The following is a 7159-nucleotide window of genomic DNA, read 5'->3' as shown; positions in this document are numbered from 1 at the left end:
GGGGATGTGTTGTCAGGTAGGGGAATGGATTGGTGGGCAGATGGGTTGTCAGGTGGGGGATGGGTTATCAGGTGGGGGGATGGATTGGTGGGCAGATGGGTTGTCAGGGGGATGGGTTGCCAGGTGGGGGATGTGTTGTCAGGTGGGGGATGTGTTGTCAGGTGGGGGGGATGGGTTGTTAACTGGAGGCAGTTCCTGGCTTTCTGCCCACCTTCTCTTCAGCCGCACCTCCTTCCCCAGCACCTCTTGTCCCCCACCCCTTTCTGGGTGGAGTTGGCCAGTGCCTCTGTGTTGACCCAGCAAAGTTGTGCCCAGCTCCCTGGGGATCTTGCATGTGTGTGCATGTGTGTGTATGGCCAAGTCTACTCTGTTTATAAAAACAATATTTAGAAATCTCAGAGTCTCACAGCCAGTCAGGACGTAAAGGATAAATTTATTCTGAGAGTGAGGCTCGGAGAAGGCACACGATGTGTGGACAGCTAAAGCCCAGGCTTTCTGAACTCTGACTCCCAGCCCAGTGCTCTCCAGGGACAGTCTGCCTTTGGATTTGGGTCCATGTCAAGGGAGCCCCAAGAGGGCCCAGGGACCTAGGTTGGGGTTAAGGGGACCTGGGCTCAAGGAACTGGGTGTGGGGTGGGGATGGATGGGCTGACGTCACGAGCATGTGACGTCGTGGAGAAGAAGCTGCAGGTGTATGGAGAAACAGCAGCAGAGGCTCTTGGCATGGCCCGGGGGGACCACCAGCTGGACTCAGTGACCCAACTGCTGTGGACACTGGAGGAAAGATGGTAGAAATCCCAGCAGATCCTTTCAAAGACAACCTAGCGCTGCCCTTGTTCAGAGACCAAGGGTCCTTCCCTCCTCCAGAGGGTTGAAAGGAACGGGAAAGCAAGTCCAGACCACAGCTTACCCGGAGCCTGAGAGCCGAGCTGGGTCAGGCTGCGGAGACAGTTCCAGGACATCTGGGGGGGATGTAACGCCCAGTGAGCAGCCCCCCTCAAGAAGGCCGAACGCATGGCAGGAACATTTCCTGGGAGCTTGCCCAGGCTGCGCTGGCCCTGCAGGGCTCACCCCCACCATCTCCCCACCTCCGGGAAGCCCAGAAGCAGGCCAGCCAGGAAGGAGGAGGTGCTGCAGGGGCTCAGGCGGCTCGGAGGTGGGGGCAGGCCCCTGGCCTGGCATGCCTGCCCCACCGAGGCCTGCACCCAAGGCGAAGAGGAGGCTGCAGCTGCCCCCAGGGAGTCAAGTGACTCCCAGCCCCCCTTCTGAGCACACCACTTCCCTGTCCCCAGATACCTCCTCCCCAGTGCAGGGCAGGTGAAGGGTTGACGTGGAAGCGCAGGGCTCTGCTCCCCACTCTGGCCGGGCTTGATGGGTGCTGGGTGGGCTTTTCCTTCCTCCTTTCAGTTTAAGCTGGTAACTGTCATGCTGCTCCGATATCATCTGCTGACATTTAGGTCCCAACGTTTTCTAAACATGGAAAGGACAAAATCGACCCCAGCCTGTGCTGCAGGGAGGTGGCCGCGGAGGAGGGCCTTCCCAGCGGCATGAGGGACACGGGCCTCTCTCGGGCTCCCTTTGAGAGGAGAAGGGAGGAGAGACTTTCTTCACTGGTTGAGGAGACTGAGAGCCGCCCTGGGTTGGTCTGAAGGCAGAGGGGGTACTTGCTGCTACCCCATTCGTGCTCCATCCTCAGCCGGGATCACCACTGCAGCCACAGGTGGCAAACTGGGGACCCATAGCCAGGTGCTTGCTTTGGCCAACATAGTGTTTCACGATTTTGAATGTGAATGCTGTGCTAATTCTTTCCGGATCCCATCACTCCCTGTTATCCAACTTACTACTCTAAACCTTTACTTTACCTGCTTGCTACCTCATGAATGATGCCATTTCCAAACTTCTTGTAAATGCAGGTGGCCCTGGGAAAGGGAGAACCTAATTCCCTCCTCGTGGGAACTAATTTTTTCACAGCCATCCTCCAATAACCAGTTGACTAGGGCTCTTGGGGGTTGGGGGTGGGCTGGGCGCATTTTGGAGCCTGGGGCACTGACCTGGACTTGAGCAGGCAGCAGAAGGGAGAGGTGGGCCAGGGCGGGGAAAGGTGGGAGGTTCTTGGGAAGCGTCACCATTTTTCCAGGGTGGGTCTCATGGGACGGCTTCCAGCCACCATTTTTGAAGCCCCCACCATGAGCCAGGGTTGGTGCTGGATGCCTCAGAGACATTATTCAAGCCAATTATCCCCACATCACAGATGGGAAAACTGAGAATCGGAGAGGAGGAGTCACAGTGGACAGGAAGCCACAGGGGCTTGCTCGCTCTGCACGGCGCTGGGGTGACACGTTATCTTCATGTGGCAGCGGCCCTTTCACTGATTCATCAAAGGTGGATTCATGGAACGTCCCCCTACTCACCAGGACCCAGGCTGCATACACTCCAGGCCCCTGGCCAGTTCCCAGGCTGACAGGAGAGGCAAGATGAACAAGTTGGAATCATCTAACTCTTGGAATGGGTACTGGAAGACTCCTACACCACTGCCACCGGCCAAACAACCAGCAGCGTTTCCCAAGGGCTCATGGGGCACCAGTCTGTCCTAGGGCTTCCCAGGTGTTAACCCTCTCAACAGCCCGACCAAGTAGGTACTGTCACCACCTCCATTTTAGACAACTAACTGGTCTCAGAGAGGTTAAGTAATTGACCCAGTGCCACCCAGCTAACGAGTACAGGCCAGGGTTTCTTACCACGACATCACCTAACAGAAGTAGGAACAAAGCGCTGCAGAAGCGCAGAAGATTGGACGACCACACGGAGAATCCACTGGCTGCTCACAACAGGCCCACATGCAAGACAGTTAACGGAGACCTGGGGCAGGTAAGTGACTGGCCCAAGTCACTCAGCAAGCAGGCAGTGGAGCTGGGTTTTCACCCCGGGTGTCATACCTCAGAGATTTTGTTCATCCTTTTACCTTTACCTGGGAAGGACTCCTTGGTGATAGGAAGGAGGTGATGAGAAATGCATCCTTAGAAATTCTTAGAAGAGGAGGCATCCTTAGAAATTCTCAGCTCCGAGGCAGAGCTTCCATAACTCCGTTTATGAAGTGCTGGGCCTACTGACCTTGGTCTGTTGGAGGGGCTCTGCTAGCAGCCTCCATCCCCCATTTGAGATGCGCAGCCTGCCTCTGACTGAGCCGTCTGAGCTTCTCAATCCCCAGGAGTGATTCCGTCTCATGGATGAGAGCCTCCAACATCTGTACCTGTCGGGCGACAAATCCAGACACACACTCCCTGTCTGGTTAGAGATGCCTCCGGCCCTATTAGGCCCATGAACCTGCCTGCTTCTCACAGATCCCTTTAGCTGAAAGCCCCCCAAATAAAAGGAAATGGGGAGCAATTCATGACGGGAAGTTGCCTGCTGATGCGTTGTGAAGGGTCTGGGGCGCAGACATGGGGGAGTGGGCAGAAGACATCTCCCACCACCTGGGTGACGCCTGGGTAGAATGAATGACCACCTGGTGCAAGGCAAGGGGTCCCATGCCCTCCAATCCCCGGTCCCTATTAGGTGCTTGAAATCCCAGCACAAGCATCTTCCACCTCTGGGGAGGCCAGCGGGGAGTGTTCTTTTCTTTATGGCCCTGCACCAAGCTAGGCAGGGAGGGAACACGGGCAGGTGATGGGCAGGAGTATCCTGAGAGCAGGTTGGCAATGTGATGTGTGCACAGCCAGACTGCCTGCTCCATGCCTTCAGGTCCGATTCTTCTCCCTCACTTTGGTACCTGTTTTGCCAGCAAACACACCTGGGGAAGGGACACCCCTGCCATTCCCATCCATTAGCCCTTCTCCAGCTCGACTGGACCGCTCCCAGGCAGGTGAGCTACAGGTGGAAAGACGCCAAGGGTCCCTCTTCCCTGCTTCCCAGCAGGGCTCTGCCGTGCCTGGATTCGGCCACTTCATCCTTACTGACTGATCACAGGTGCCTCAGCTCCCCTGCAATACCTTCACATACCTTCCACGGTGACGGATGATGGGACACGTTCACATCTGTTCCCCAGGGCAGTACCTTCCTGAGTGCAGGAAGCGTGTGTGCTGTACTCCGTTGGCCCTCCGTGCGCTGAACACCAGAATACATGTCGGGGATTAATTCAGTGAGTGGTCGCTCTGCTCACTGCTGCTCTCCACTCCTGCACTCAGCCACCCCTCAGCACCACTTGAGGACTTCGGCATGCTTTCTGGTCACCCACAGCTCTTGAACACCCTTGCCCTGTTTGGGTATTTCCCACTCTGGGAGTCCTACCTCTTGGGGTGAGAAACCAGACTTTCTTCCCAGCCTCTGCGACATCCAGGACACAGGCGTGGACCTGGACCCTGCCAAAGGGACGCCCCTGCAGGAGACTCCGGCTTGAGACAGGCATGCAGGTACAGGTGCCACACGGTAGCTGTTTCCTGGTCAGAGCCGAGGCGGAGCCATCTGGCTTTGGGGGAAGCAATGGTGGAGGTCCAGGACCCAGCACCTTGAATCAGCACCATAATACATGTGCCCCATCGTGCAGCTGCGGGGTCTTGGTGGGAGCATAGCCGAGGGGTGGGTTGGGCATCATTCCTGACTGTGTGGCTTCCCCCAGAGTCTGAGTCTGGCTCCCGCAAAGATTTGATATCTTCTTTTTCTGCTTAAACTAACCAGAGTAGATTTGCAAACTCCCGGACTGGTACAGCACTCCCTGGAGTAGGTCTGAGGTCTGTGTCAATAGTGTGTGAGGGTGTGTGTGTACACACGTGCATGCACAGTGCTGGGTGACATACAGCTCCTGCCCTCAAGCTTACAAGCTAAAAAGTAATGGTGGTGATGACAGTGAAACTGTGTGTTGACAGGAAGGCAGCACAGTCCGAGCAGGAGGAGGTGGGTGACTGTGACCAGGACTCAGCGGAACTCTGCAGGGCAACCTGCAGGGCTGCCCATCCGGAAATGAACGGAAGGGGGAGTGATCGGGACAGAGATGCCGTAGTACCTACAGCAGGAGCCGGGGCACTGGGCCGCCAGCTGCCTCCCTCAAGCAGGACTCGGTCCCACCAGAAGACTCCTTCCCAGCTCCCAGGTCCAGACTCTCTGGTGGATGCAGCTGTGCCTGCTGCCCACAGAGCTGCTCCCCCAGGTGCTCAGCCAGGCCTTTGCCCTCATCAGGGAGCTGAGCAGGGATGTAGGACCCAGGACTTTCAGGGAACGTGGCTGCCATTCCCCTCCACATGCTCAACTCAGGGTCCCAGTGGACAGAGTTCCCTTGGTGGCCTCTCAGTGAAGCACCATAATTACCCATCATGGGCTCTCCCTGCCCTGAAACACATGCCTGATGAGGCCCCTCCCTGCCTCTCCCACCCCCACCTCCACTGTCTCCCTGTCCCCTCTTACCTCGGTCTCTGTAGCCTCCCCTGCACGTATCCCACACCAGCCCCCCCTTTCTCCCTCCCCTTTCTTCCCTTTCTCCCTTCCCGCTCCCCCACCTCTCTTAGCCACTTGTCCACCACCTACGTTCTCTCCACCTTGACCCCCAACCTCTCCTCCTCTTCCTTCGCCCGCCATCCTTTCCCGGGAGCCCTGCCGGCCTCACCTGCCTCTCCTGTGGTCCGGCTCCATGAATTCTAGGGCAGACGGCACAGCAGGTCGAATTGGCATCCCCTTCTCCTTACAGGAGACGTATCACAGTCCTCAGGGGACGTACCAAACTCTCCCATGTGCTGGGGAACCCGACAATGTAGGATGGACAGTTTAAGGGAAGGAAGAGAGGGGAACAGTGGACCCTGGGAGATTCAACTCCAGGAGACCCGGTCCCTCTCCTCCAGGACAGGGAGCAGGGATTCCGGTGTAGAGGCCGGGGGATAAGGGCCAAGACGGGCTGTGGGGAGAGGCTCCCACTCTGGACTCAGGGCGTGTCTGCCTTCCTCTTTCTCTTTCCATCTCTCTGTTCTCTGCTTCTGTCTCTCTGTCTCTGAGCCTCCCTTGGTCTCTTGTATCTCTGGCTCTGTGCAGTGTAGAGGGTGAGTTGGAATAACTTCTCAGCATTAACCGCTGCTTCTGTGCAGGAGAACGTTATCTTAATTGAGTCTCAGCTCGTTCACAGCCACTCCACCATCATAAATAATGGATGTGCAAATGGACTGTAAACCAGAAGGACTCAACAATGCCACGATGCGATTGCCACCAGCCTCTGCCTTCTGCAAGGAACCCAGCATCCCTCTTAATAATGCATGGTCCAAGCCTGCCACAGCCAGATGCCCAGAGATTCCCCATGAGGCGCCATGTTATGCTGTGGACCAAAGTGAAGCCGTGGAGAAGAATTGGAACATTGCCCCCCACCAGATCCTTCCAGGGTGCGGTCAGTGAGTGCCCCACAGAGCAATATAAATGGCTCAGGTCTTCAGACCACCTTGTTTATGACAACCTCATTGAAACACTGAAACTGACCCCTACTCTCTCTCCTACTTGCACCAGCAGATGGTCTTTTGGTTTGTGGCTTTACACCTGGGGTATAAATCCTGTGACTGTCTGCTCACTAGGTCCCTGATGACTGCACCATTCTCTGTGTATAGAGCAAGCTGCTGTTTAGGGAGTCTGAAGCTATTTAACACACTTGTACTGTTTGCAGAACCTCCCTCTGTTTGTAGAGCCTGCCAACAATTGCAGGATGAAGGTTATTTGCAGACCAATGCTGTTGGCTTACTTCTGGCCCCAGGATTCACAGTCAGTGCCTCTGCTCCCACGTAGAGGATTCCCAAATCCCAGCTCCCACTGTGCTCCCCTCTCTCTGGCTGCTCTGCCTGCCCCCAGGGTCTTCAACTGTGACCCATGGACCACCCATGTCAAAGTATCCCTCACCCACCATCCCCCTGTGTTACAGCTCTGCTCAGAAATGTTCTCTGATAATGGGTCTGAAAAATGAACTTCAGACCTTGAAGTTTCTGGGGTGGAGGTGTGAGGGGAGGGACCCGCAGTGCTGCTGAACGGTGCCTGGTGGGAGGTGTTCTCAAGGCCCGGGGGCTTGCTTTTAAAGCTCTGGACAAACACAAGGTATTAATAAACCTCAGTGTCTGCTTTCTTCTAACACGTTCTTGTTGGTTTTGTTCTGGACGGCTGTGGGGTGGATGACGGGAAGCAGCTGTGGTTGTTTAGTGGT

Source organism: Aethalodelphis obliquidens, unplaced genomic scaffold (assembly GCF_003676395.1).
Source record: "Aethalodelphis obliquidens isolate GAN/ISIS:26980383/991018 unplaced genomic scaffold, ASM367639v1 scaffold31, whole genome shotgun sequence".
NCBI lineage: Eukaryota > Metazoa > Chordata > Mammalia > Artiodactyla > Delphinidae > Aethalodelphis > Aethalodelphis obliquidens.
Note: the sequence above shows the minus strand (reverse complement) of the source record.